The sequence below is a fragment of the Pseudopipra pipra genome, chromosome 11, assembly GCF_036250125.1.
Source record: "Pseudopipra pipra isolate bDixPip1 chromosome 11, bDixPip1.hap1, whole genome shotgun sequence".
NCBI classification, from domain to species: Eukaryota; Metazoa; Chordata; class Aves; order Passeriformes; family Pipridae; genus Pseudopipra; species Pseudopipra pipra.
The window spans coordinates 11,150,663-11,164,289 of record NC_087559.1 but is presented as its reverse complement, the minus strand read 5'-3'; positions in this window follow the sequence as shown (position 1 = coordinate 11,164,289).

The window sequence follows — 13,627 nt, the reverse complement described above, 5'->3', positions numbered from 1 at the left end:
TGCAGTTTCCATCACCTTCAAAGGCTTTGGGGACACCCCCCACACTCATGTTCCAGCCTGCAGTGTGACATTTGCTCTCAGGCACAGAGGCAGCGTGAGAAAGTTTCTCTCTCCAAAGTCCCATGGGAGGATTTGTCCTGGGCTGAGCCCACAATGAGGAGAGCAGCACACATTTATATAAATAAAAGCAGCACCTGCAGCTGCTAACAATAAAATAAAGAGCCTATTAATCTTCATGTTTCAGGGTATCAGTGGCTAGTGCCAGGAAATCATCTGCCCACAGCCTGGGATAGCAATGTGTGATTGCCTGGCTACAGGCGCGAGATCTCTTCCTTTCCCCAGACCGTCCCTTTTCCTCTCTGATGGTGTCATTTTTTCCATGCTATCCTTTGAGCTGCAGTGAAAGCTGAAGGCAGATATGAGAGGGCGGTAAGCACGATTTCTAAGGTGCAGCTCTCAGAGTGTATACCACAGCCCTGAGTAAAAAATATCCTTGTTCTGCCCATATACTGTAGGCATCCACTCCCCTCTGCTCTTGACACAATAACCTGTAAAAACTGTGGTCTAATGCATTAATAATCCACGAGTAGAGGTCCCAGAGTGGTCATTGACATTATGGCCATTAAGGTGCAGTGTGTCAATAACAATGCATAGCATGAGAGCAGACACTCTGCCTGTGTGTGCGAGCATGCATACCCTCTGCTGTTTAATCCTACGCAGTGATTTCCAAGTCGCATCAGCTCCTCTCTGATCTTGGGGGACTAACATGACAAAAATCCCTTACGACTGCTACCTTGTGCATTTAACAAGAGCTGTTCCAGCCCGGGAAGGATGCAGTGATTCTGAGCCTGCCGCCTCTCACAGACAATAATTTATTGGGCTGACATAGCCTGACCACAACAGTGTTCTTGCACTGTTAATTTCGATGGCATTTTGTGTTAACATGAACAGAGCAGTGCTCTCCTCTGGGATGCCAACGCTCCGTAGATCCAGGCATCTTCCTCAGAGATGGAGATATTCCACGTAGACATATAAAAAGGAAAATTAATTGTGTCTACACACCCACACGCTTTCTTAAAATACAGCTAATATTTTACATTTCTCTAGTGGCTTTTATCCTAGAAGTTTAGGAAGCACTTTGAAACCTTAAGTCTACAGATATCACCCCCACTCCCTGAGAAAAGAGCCCTCTCTGCTGTGCAGAGCAGCAGCTGCTTGGCAGCATCTCAGAGCCACCAGCAGGTCAGGATGGGATGTGAAGATGGGTCTGTTCATCTCTTAAAGAACAGCTGATGAGCAGAAGGCAATTTAAAAGAAGTGATATAAAGGATCAATTCCTACCATATTACAAGGCCATTTAAAAAGAAGTCATTTGGGGAAGTAGCAGCTCTCTGTAGCATTTCTAGACGTGCCCCAGCGTGCAGAAACACTACAGGGTGGCTGGGTTAGTTGTGCCATGCACCAGGAGCTCAGCAGAGGCCACCAGACCCCTGGATCAATAGGGCAACAGGATGCAAAACCTAATAATTTAGAGTGTTGTTACTACTCCTCTTGCTTTTTCTTCTCTTCTACATACCCTTTGCTTAAAGCCTGGGGCTCACCAATCCTCCAAGAGTGGTGCTTATAGATATTGGCCCAAATATAGCTGTAAGTTACAGGATTTCTTCTCCTCCTCCCTCCTTGGAGGTGGATAAGTAGCTCCTGCTAGAGCTCCTACAAGCTTCTTGGCTAGGACAGCTAGTGGTGCAATGCTGGATGTTGCTCACCCACACCAGAAACCCACTCCTTAGGACATTCCTGAACTTCCCTTCGCCTGGCACATTTTGCATCTCCTGAAAGTGTAAAGAAAGGCCCATGATGGAATTGGAGCCAGAACGTTCAGTGTGGCTGCTCCCCCATTAGCACTGCAGAAGTGGAGAGCAATTGTGAGCAGTAACCAGAGGTTGTCAGTGACATGCAGGCAGCAGCTAATTTACCAGAGTGCTGTGCACACACCCATCAAGGCTCCCTTGCTGTACACAGGCTTTAAGAAAAATGTAGATGCTGGCTGTGAAAGGCAACAAGCAATGCTGCCCTCCTGAATGCGACGTGAGCTGACTTGAGGAATAAATAACAACTTCAAAAGTCATTCCTAAAACTTGCAGAAAGCCTTACAGGCTGCCCATCTAGGCATGAATGAGCACTGCTGGTTACTGAGAATGAGAGAAGACATGGAAGGGAAGGAATGAGGAGAAGCAGATTAGGGCAGAAAAAATCAGAACAGCCTGGCAAGAGGGGGAGATCAGGAAGCTGGTAAATGGACTTTGGAGGCAGATGGAGGTACCTCTGTCAAATATAGTCTAAAACTATGTTTTACAGGGTAATCAATCTTCTCAAAGGGACTCTCCCTCAGAAAAAGAGATAAGCATCTCAGACTAGAGGTATCAATGACACTTGTATATGGCCCATCTCAAGCCTCAGTGACTCCCTCTGGGGCACAGGGGCACAGTGAAGGTGTCATTTGCTGCTTACTGGGCCAGAAACTGCCAAGACAGCTCTGGCTGCAGAAGGCAGCTGCTGCTCCAATTCTGTACCGATCACCCCTGAAATGGGGATGGTGCAGAAAGAAACTCTCTTTTGCCCCTCTGAGAAGGCACACACAATCTGGGCTGACAAGCCACAGCAGTGCTTCGGGTTTTGCTGGTTGGCTTCCCCTAACACAGGGCTGGAGCAGAGGGAAAACTGACCTGAGCTGACTTTCTGAAAGGGCCAGAGCAAATTACAGCTTTCTCCCCTGCCCTGAAGTTGCAAGGAAGGAGAAGAACATCATATTGCTGACCCACAGCAGAAGAGAGCGACAGTGAAAGAGAGATCTGTTTGGCTGCCTCGTGACACTGAATTTAAAAAAGAAAGATTGCTCGGTCCAACCAAGCGAGAAATCTTCTGCATTTTCCCAGAATATATTTTCATGACTTGGTTAACCCTATGATTAACCTCAGACCAGGCATCAGAAGCTCTTCTCACCAGAGAAGGAGGAATTTGGAATATTGCTTATTTCATTTTCAGAAGGAGAAAAGGCCAAGCTAGAGACATGCTGACATGATCAGCCCACTTTCAGATTTTAGGGGAATAATGTGCCCTGTAGTGAGCCTGAACCAGACTTCCAGAAGTTGCAGAAGGGTTAGAGGAAAGCAAGCAAAATGATTAGCATAAAACTCCCCAGTTTCATCCACACAGGCTGCAAGAAGAGAAGAGGAGAAAGAAAGAGGGCAGAGGTTTGAATCAAAGGTTATTCACTGTGCTGGAAGCAGGAACTATCAGGTGCCATGTGCAGCATCTGGCCCACATCCTGCACTCTCAATGCAGCTAATGGTATTTTAAGCACATTGACACAGACATAATCAAGCTCAGGAATGTGCATATTTGCTATATGGAAGGCAGTCTTGTTCTGCACATCAGGGGAACTACTGACACCCACAAGTGAAACATCCTCCAAGAAGTATTGCTGCTTTGAACTTCATGGGTCACTGCCTGTCACTTCTGAACTTACAAGGTTTTAGGAAAAAAACCCCAAGGATATTGAAAGCATTCTGATCCTGAAAAAAACGTAACAGTAAAAGCTGAAGGCTTGTGATTCACTCTGAAGAAGTGGAAACAGAGATTTCAGCTGGGTCAGCCTCTGGCATGAGGTCTGCAAAACAGAGCCAAAACAAGGAATGGGAAACTGGTCATGCTGTGTTGAAGCAAACAGAAGTACTGGAAATGATAGGCAGTGTATTTATTTTTGAAGAATATTTCCAGGCAAGTAACTTAGGGCACAAGTAATAATGCAATCCAAACCAAAGCTAAACAGGTGTTTTATGGCCATGGTGTCCTCTCCGATATCAAGCAAGTTCACTGTGATGCTTGCTGGAGCTGACTGAAGTGACTTGGTTTGTCTTTGCAAGGTTCTTATTCTAATTCTTACACAGATGCCAGTGTCAGCATGATGCTTGCTTTGACATCACACCAGAGGGGAAAACCACTTGAACCTCCTTGTGTTACACATAGGGGACTTCCAAGGGGATGTTGGTAAAAATTCTACAGAGCTGCACTTTTTTTTCAAATTGTGGTGACAACCACATTTGACTCACACCTCCCACCCCAATTCTGTGAACAAACCTCATCTGAACTTTGACTTAATTGCCCAGACACAGCTGGTCTGGCTTGCAGTGCCACTGCAGATACTTCAAATGGCAGTAATTTCTGTAGGAAAAAAGGGATGCTGAATTTTGCTGAACACATTTTTTGCCAGCTCGCCCAATCCCAGCATCGCCATTTATGAGAAGCTCTTGCTGAAAGAGTTTGGCACATTGATGCTCATCTGGTCACAATGCCAAAGGACCCTGGACAACCTTGAAATACTGCCCAAAGACACATCCTCCCCACTACCAAGTCTACAGCTGTTTTGAAACCATTCACCCATAGAGAGGATGCAACTGGCTTCGGCTACACTCTGTGTATATATGGGGCACAGCTGTGGTTTGCTCCATATTCTTCAAGGCCTGGTACATATTTCTCCTGTTTTCATAGATCCTGGGAAGACCAGAGATCTGAGTGTCGGTGCATCCCCGCTCTCTTAGGAAGCACAGCAGGCGTGTTTTGCTCTGAGCTCTGAATGTCTGTTCATGTACAGTCTGAGCTACGTGTCCATGTTGCAGATGGCAAAGGTTACATGTGCAATCCTAGCATCAGAAATGCACAGAAAAGCATTAGAAGCAGGGAAGGACTTTTACATGCTTTAATCACCTTTATACTCCATCTCCTGATATGTGTACTGGGCATAATGAGATTCTTTGATATGAGACCTCAGCTCTTTGCACACGATCATTCAGTTTAGGAAGATATTGGTAGGTCAAAATTCCCAAGTACTAGTCCAGCAGCTCTCCTTACTGAGACAAAGGTAAGAAAGGATAGGAGAAAGAATGTGGGATATTGCAACCTTTGGCCCTAGACTATCTTGCTTAGAGTCATCTGGTTACAGAGGGACAAAGGATAAGGGAGGCAGCAGCACGGTCAGCCCTGATTAACTTGGCTTTCCCCATCTCTTTTAGAACCTTTCCCATTATTTATTTTCATGTCAATTTTGTTGATTAATTATAAATGATGCAATCAAGGCTCCTTCCATTTACGTCTGTTCCAATAACAGAGGTCACTGGCCACCACCCAAGGGACCCTGACTTCTGCCCACCCATCTGTATCTCTGACAGCTTTCTCCCTTCACCCAAACTGATGTGTTGCAATGATGTGGCTCTGCAGACCAGGGCAAGGGAAAAGTCTTTCCCATTTCTCGCCAGAGTAACACTTCAGAGGAGGGGGGAAAGCACAGCAAGAGGCTTCTAAGGAATGAGCGTGCCAAATGGGATTTCCCAAAGTGAAGTTCTACTGGCAGAGAGCCTTTAATGTGAAAAGTGTCCCCCATCACTAGGGATTGTATTCACAAGGATGGAGAGGCCAGTTTAAATGGCTAACTTCTCTATGGAGAGCTGGCAGACTGCTTAGTACAACTCTTTGCTATTCTTTCTGCATGGCACACGACTGGTCACATGGAAATCTTTTTCCTCTGTGGCTGCCTGACAGACCTTTAAAAATAACAATATAAACCAAACAATCACCCAACCAACAAAGCAGGAAAGAAAATACTTTCCAGAATGAATAGAAGAAACTCTGCATTTTGTTTTTTTCTTTCCTTTTGTGAATACCAAAGGACCCCTTGAAGTTCAGCAAATCAGATTGGAGCAGTTTAATGGCATTTGTGCTACTGTGGTGACCCAGGGCTCCAGTAGAGAGAAAGGCTAAGTGGTGTGTAATGCATGTACTCCCTCCCTGCTCAGCTCCTGGTTCGACATGCAGCATGGGGCCACGGCATGTGCAGTGGGACATTGCCTGCACTCTGTCCGGAATTCTCTCCTACTCATGCCAGGTGTACAGCTTTCCTCCCAGAGGCTTAGGTGACTGAGGGATGCATTCAGAAACCTCTGTGTATTGGGTTTGTGTGGTCAGGTTTTGGTAGTGGGGGAGGGAGGAGGAATACAGAGGTGTGAAGCTGCTGGAAGTTTCCCCCATGACCACTGTAGCCAATGCCAGTCAGCTCCAAGAGGGAGTGAAATTAAGCCCAGGAAGAAGGGAGGGGCGGATGAAAGGTGTTTTAAGATTTGGTTTTATTTCTCATTATCCTTCTCTGATTTGATTGGTAATAAATTAAATTAATTTCCCCAAGCTGGGATTGTTTTGCCCATGACAGTAGCTGGAGAGTGATCTCTCCCTGTCCTTACCCTGACCCGTGAACCTTTCATTATATTTTCTCTCTGCTGTTGAGCTGAGGAATAAAGTGACAGAGCAACTTTGGTGGGCACCTGGCATTCAGCCAGGCTCAGTCCACCACACTGTCCAATTAGCATCAATCAATCAATCAATCAATCAATCATTTTCATGAGCTGTTGGTGCATTGTATCAGCAGACGTGCTCCTGCAGACACTGATAGGTCTGTCTGTAGGTCAGGCTGTGCAAGCCAGGCATGTCTTATCACTGAAAAGTTTTGGTTTAGATGGGGTGGACTGGATGAAGTCACTGGACCCCACGGGCTTCTGATAAGACAGGTCAGGGGTTGCTTGCAAACAAGGTGACTTTAGGAAAAGATACCAAAGTGTTTAGAAGTACATGGAAAAAGCAAAGGAAGCTGTTATGCTGGAGTGGAGAGGGTCGATGACACAAACCCCCAAATTGCAGCTGGTAACTGGGGCTGTGGTAGTGTGCTGGCTTATGGAGCTGTGGAGATTAGAGACTCAGGCAAACTGGATCAAAGTAATAGGCAGGGAATTTTATAGGCAACAATCTGATTGGACCTGAGCAGGGATTTATTCATGAAGTTCTGGAAATCAAAACAAAACTGAACAGCTTTTTCATTACCCATCTAGCTCCCAGTAGTGACTCATGGCTCTGCAGAAAGCAAGTTTTGAGCACTTTTGCCAGCCTCTGTGAATTAATGTGGACTGACAAAGGTCAGTGGCACAAAAACCAGATGGCTTCACGCAGGCTGGGAAAGGAGGTGACCTTAAACCTGAGCAGGACTTAATCCTCTGTCTGACAGTGGAAGCAATGCATTCATTATAACAGTGCTCAGTATCTTTGTGGCTTAAAAGTGCTCTCTGATGTGAAGGATGATCAGGTCCAGAGGCCAGGTTTGGTCATCTTTGGGAAACTAGGATTTGGCCCTGTGCTTCCCTGAGATATTTCTGGGTTTACAGATCAGGCTTTTGTGGTGCTCATAGCCTGCCAAGGGGATGATAAACAGATAAGACTACACAGCAACCTGAGCTCTTAGCATACACACATCAAATTTGTTAGCACTTACTTAAAAATTGCCAGCCCCTGAGCAAATAACTTGATACTCTGCTGAATTTACACAGTCTCCAGCACAGCAAAGTCAGAGCTCTGGTCTAAGGCCAGATCATAACAACGAGTGTTGAGCTCGACAGGCAGAGAGGGGCTTCATTTTGACAGGCAGCCTCTGGCAGAACTCTCTGTAACAGGCTACCAACCCAGCTGTCTCCCTGCCCCTCTGCCTGGGATAAGCACTCGCTGCCTCTGTGTTAACTTCTGCTGTCAGAGCAGGAGTCTGTTGATAAATCACTGTCTGGGGAATGGAGAGAATCACAGTGCAGACAGAAACACCTTACCCAAATCTCAGCCTCAGGGGTCGAATCTTCTGGCGGTGGAACAGTGGGCACCTTTGATTGCTGCAGCAGGTTTCAGCAGTAAACACAAGGGTCAGAGCTCAGATCACACTCCTACATTTTTCAGCACAAACCTCTACCTCTTTGTGCAATATATACATATATACCATTAAAATGATTCACATGATCTTGGAAGAAGAGAAAAAAGAAGATTGCTGTGATTTTCTTTGAGGGGAGAGGAAAGGGCTGACTACACATCTTCACTTCTGAACAAAATTGCAAGGCAAAAGAACTCACTTTCCCTTTCTTAAGAGACCACACAGCCTGTGCCTGCATAGGTATTTTGCAACCTGGGACCTTCAGCCCCACTGCTGTGCCAGGTCCCTTTGCATGCAGGATGGGATCTCACAGCTCACCTATCTCCTCCAACCATCTCTCAGCAGGGGAATGCAGGTCCACAGGTCTAGACAATTAAATGGAAGTACAAAGTGAGGTGAATGTACTCCCACGACCCTATTAGAAAGTATTAATGTCACCTGAGGGGGCAAGAAGACAACAGGCTTTGAGGAGGAATCCTGATGGGCAGGGAAGATTGTGTCTTATTTGAGAAGGATGGAACTGAGCAGATGTGGTCAGTCAATGCAAAGGGCTTAATTTCGAACAATCATCATCATCACTACCAACTCCAAATATGAGGGTTTTCTTAGATGAAAAATGATACAACTCGTTTGGTGTCAATAAATCTGACTCCTGAGTGAAAAAAGCCCTTAAATATTTCAGCACTTTGGGGCTGACTCATGCTGAGCTTGAAATTCAGAGGTTTGCAGCAAGAAATCCGGCTATACTTGAGCTTAATAAGAAAGAACACAGATAGGATCCTTAGGACCTAAACTGGCTTCTGCAGCCAGTGGGTTGGATTTACAGCATTGCCCCAAACTTTCTTTACTACAAATCAGAAAGTACTCCCCATCCTCTCTCATGAAGACAGGAACTTCAGATTCACTGAGGCTTCAAGGCTTCAGGTTTTTGTTCAGGGGCTCACTGGTCTGGGCATGAGAGCAGGAGCCTGTACATACATAAACACACTAAAACAACACCACCTGGCACTGATATTACCTTTGCCTTGAGGGATTGCATTGCATCTGCTAGACTTCTGCATTGGAGTGTGCCGAGCAGTATGGAAGGTGATCAGAGATTGTGAAGATGAGGGATAAGACCATGAAGAGAAATGATGAGAAGAGTAAAGGGAATGTCCAATGGTCCATAGGAGGGAAGGAGATAGGGGGAGCTCATCATGAAACCCATTATAATGGGAGATAAATGCTTTGGTTGGGGTGCTGTGGCCAGATCTAGGGACAGTGTACAAAGGAGGGATCTAAGATTTGAAAGCAGGACTTTGCTTAGTAGTGACAGGACACGGTATGAACCAGATCCTGCCTGGGAGGTTAGCAACCAGACAACCACACAGCTCCCTCAGAGGAAAGAAACACATCAAAGGGGATGGAACACCTGGCTCCAACAGGCATTTCTCATCTGTGGGAGATGTCTTAACTTTCCATGAAATGTGGAAGCTTTCTCCACCACAAAACTGACCTGCTGAAGAGGATGTTCAGCCCTGCCTTAATGGCATCCAGTGGTTCTGCTGGTTACATGGGGTGGAGAATGATAGGATGAGATAAGATTCTTTGGTTTCTATTTGCCCATGATTTTGCAAGCTGACTTCTCAGATGCAACTGGGGAAAGCAATAGAGATAAATTCCAGCCAGTGAATTCAAAGTAGACATAGATCAAACTCAAACATATTGAGGTTCCAAGGAGTATTTGGAACTGTTGTCACTGACCAGGCTTGAGAAAATGAATTTTGTACTCTAATGATCAGATGTTCCCCTCAGTTATATTAAATTTATTTCTCCTCTTGATAAAGCTAAACTTTCCTTTCCTGAGTCAGAACTTTGAGTGAGGGAGAGAGAGGCAGAGAGAGGATCTGTTACCTAGGGCCAGACTGGAAAGGAGGCAGTAGGAATCTGATACCTCAGATCATACTGAGATTTAATGAGATAAAGAAACAGTGGCGTGGGCAACAACAGGATTTGTAAAACTGTGCATTTTCCCTGCATTTCCTCTTATTTATCCCCTTCCTCCTTGAGAGCTGAGGAGAGAATAAAAAATATAGAAGAAGGGAAAAAAACAAAGATAGGCCCTTGCAGCAAGAATACAAAAAAAAAAGAGAGGGAAAGAGAAAAAGGGAGGGCCTGCTGGAGAGCATCTCTTTCCTTTGGGCACCGAAGTGTTCTGACATCAAACCTTCTGTCCTCATTAAGAAGCCCTGTGTCTACCATCATGACATCTTTATTCACACACCCCAAGACTTCAAAGACTTCAGGAGATTTCCTTGGTGGGTTTAACATAAAAATATCAGGAGATGAAACAGAGCAAAAGGCAGCCTTGTGCATTCTTGCTTTAATTAGACCTCAGGTGGAGGAAGGGGGGTGAGGAAGGAACAGAATCACCGAGATGCACATTAAGGTGTTAATGCAAACACACACACACACGCACGCATGTGCAGTCTTGATCATTGGGACTCAACTTCTCTTCTTCCACAAGCTTTTGGAATAGCAAACAGACCCTGAATCTCAGAGTAATGATTTTTTTTCCAGCCTCTAAACCAGATCCAAATTCATCTCAGGAATAAGAAAGTGCTGCAGGTGAAATACATGTTTCTGTTGCCTAAACAAAAAGCTTGAAGTGTAACTAATAAAAGGCAAAATTAAGAAAAGGAACAGAAAAAAGGCATGGAGGGTAGAGGAGAGATGAGCTAAGCATTCATTAACAATGAAATGTGGGTCTAGAGAGAACTGTTCCTGTTTTGTAATTTGTCTTTTTTTTCTTTTGTTAAAAAAATTCTTTTTCAGTGAATTTCCAAGCCACTTGTTTGGTGCTACTTGCAGTGTACACTCATTTGGCTTGAGTATGTAGGTGTCACTTGGCTCCAGCAGGATGACACTAACTCTTCATGATCTACTCTGACTACTACTGAAATTTCAAAATGAAAAACCTGGGGAGGTTTAGCAAATATTCTCTACACTTTTCTAAAATGTTGTCTTTTTTGGTTATCACCTCACCTAGAAACTCATTCCCTTGAATGTTCGTGGGAACAAAAAACCACAATGAATTCCACTGAAATTAATTTGGAGCACTATTAAATGAAAATTTATGAGTCTTTCTTTTCATCTAGTTGTAGGTTCTCATTGTACCTAGAGATAATAAAAGTTTGCCTCTCTTCAGCTGAAGTGGTCTTGGGCCATCTCTACTAAGTGACAGGGAAACTCCCAGCTTCTGGTGCCCGCTTTTCAAGTATTAGAGACCAAATTTCACAAGTTGTCTTCTACTGACATCAGCATTGCTTTCAGCTCACAGGACACAGTGTGCTGCTGGGGCCAGGTAGATAGGAAGTGGGGTACTGCTCTCTTTCTGGATATATTATGCATTTTCTGTAGGTATTCTGCTTATGGAAGCACCCACAGAGACCACAACCCTCCCCCCACCTCCAGCACTGGGGGCTGTCCCCACTGAGGGCACACATAATTCTGGCACATGAACAAGATAACTGCCATCTGCAAAATCTAAGCAGCATTTTATAAACAGCTAAAAACAAAAGGAGAAGCAAAATCTTTCCCTAGCCCTGCTCCTGTATCAGGGCCCAGTAATCTACTCTCAATTACAGCATTATTAACTAAACCCTACACCTGGCCCTACTCGTTTACAGCTATTTCTGTTGACAATGGCACTGATTAGCTGGTACAGCCGTGAACTGGGTCGATCCCTCCAGTATCTACCACCCTCCTACAATTCACATTTCACAAGCAGCTCTGGTTTGGAGGGAAGGAACGAGGTTTGCGCAGAAGCAAGATGAGATTCAGGAGACACCAGCAGCAGGAGTGAGCTGCCCCCCTTGCACAGACAACATCCACCCAGGGACAGGGTAATAACTCCCCCAGCAGGTCTGAATTCCAGTTAATTACAGAACCATCTGATAGCTGATAGAATCGAGGCAGATTCACATGCCTGCTCTCACTTAGTAGCCTGTGGCTGCCAGCCAGTGGGAAAAGTGTGGGTATTGATTTGATTATCTTGTTTGTCCACCTAGACTTGCTGGTTGAATCTGCTTTTCCCAGTTCAAATGAAGTGTTTTCCACTGATTAATTAATTTTAATTTGTTTTTGCTTCAAGTGCAAGATTTGGTTTTTATTGACAAGTGAGTACCCATATTCCTTCCCAAGCCGCCACAGCTAACAGGTGCCCCCCTGCAGCTCAGAGCTAAAGTTCTCCCATTTTTGCTAAAGACTATTTTGTGTATTGACTAAAACCTCTCCCTTTTGCCCATATGTTTTTTTAAAAGACAGAAATGCATCATTCAACAACTCGTCTCCTCATGGACTGAGGCAGCCTGTAGTGCTATGGGAGGCCTTGCACACCAGACCCTGGGGTTCTCTCCCCACTTTTCCCTAGGTTCTCTCTGGTGGCCCTGCCACACTGCTTTTATAGCCAAGGAGGGAGATATCCCCCAGCTGAGCCCCCAGCCTTTGGTTCCTGCAAGCACGGGCTGTCCTGCTCGGTGGTGGTGAAAGGGGCAGGCAGGGGTAAAAGGCAGAGGAGAAGCTGTTTGGAGAGTGCTTGAGGTTTCACTCCTTTTTGTTTCAATTAGTGCCACCAATGCATTCGCTTCAGCCCAGTTCATTAGCAAGTCACACTGCATTCTGTCACTAGGGCCAGAGAACTACGAGCATTAAAATGTCTGGCTATCAGTATTTTGCCTAATGCTCCTAAAACACATAAACAAGCTTTAAGTGCCAACAGGGCAAGGAAACTGAGAGGAAATTTACGGGCTACAATGCCCATGGCTTGGCTCACTCCTGCCGAGGGGATCAGGCTTTGTCAGTGCCAGGAGGCAGCTGTGAAAACTTGAGCTCTTGCTCCACATTAGCAGTGTTTTACAGGGGATTTGCAAAAGAAGGAAATAATATTTACCTTTCCAGCAACAGAGGGAAACTGGAGGAGGATAAGATTTTGGAAATGTCCCTCCCTGTACAGAGCAGGACCAGAGGCAGGACAGGAACACAGCCCAGCAACCCACAGCTCTTTTGGGACCCATGGCACAGTAAGTGCCATCAGTAAATCAGCTCCTTCTATTTTCCCATTTACCCAGAAATGTGAAAAAATGGACAACAGTCTGTTTTGACCTACCGCCTTTTTTTCAGTGCCTTTTCTGGGGAAAGGGAGCTGTGGTTTGTATCCTGCCTCCTCAAATAGCAAAGGGAGATGTTGCTGTGATGTTGCCTGAAAACACTGTGCTGCCCAAAACTTTTCATCCCACTGAAAAATTAGCTGCTCAATTGAAAGGAATGAAGCCAGAAAGATCTCTCATCCAGCCATGGATATTATCAGCTTGAGATATCATCTGAGTCAAGCAGGGATTGATGGCCAGGTATATCTCTTTACCAGGGATTTCTAAATTGCCCCCAGGCATCCATGCAAATAAGTGTAGAGAGGCAACCTGGGCTAGATGTCTCTTTAGAGGGATGGTGGGTGCTGATGGGCCATGATGCTGCTGGATTCTTGGGTGATACTGTGTTGGGATATCCCCCTGACCTTGGTCTGATCTATCCAAGGCTCCCAGCAGCAGCAAGGCTTACGGCCGCTTCTGTGGGTGCGAGAGACGGGCCGAGGGAATTAGAAAGTTGGAAGATGAGGTGAACAGCAGGGCACAGAAAAAGACAGAAAGATTAATGGCAGGGACACAATCAAAAACAAAAGTTAAAATGGAAATGTTAATCATTTAAAAGAGGGTCTCAGTGGAATTACTTGCTTTATGGCTCAGAATAAAAAATAGAAAGGGGAAAAGAAGGAGGAGAAGTCCCACTAAGAATAATTTA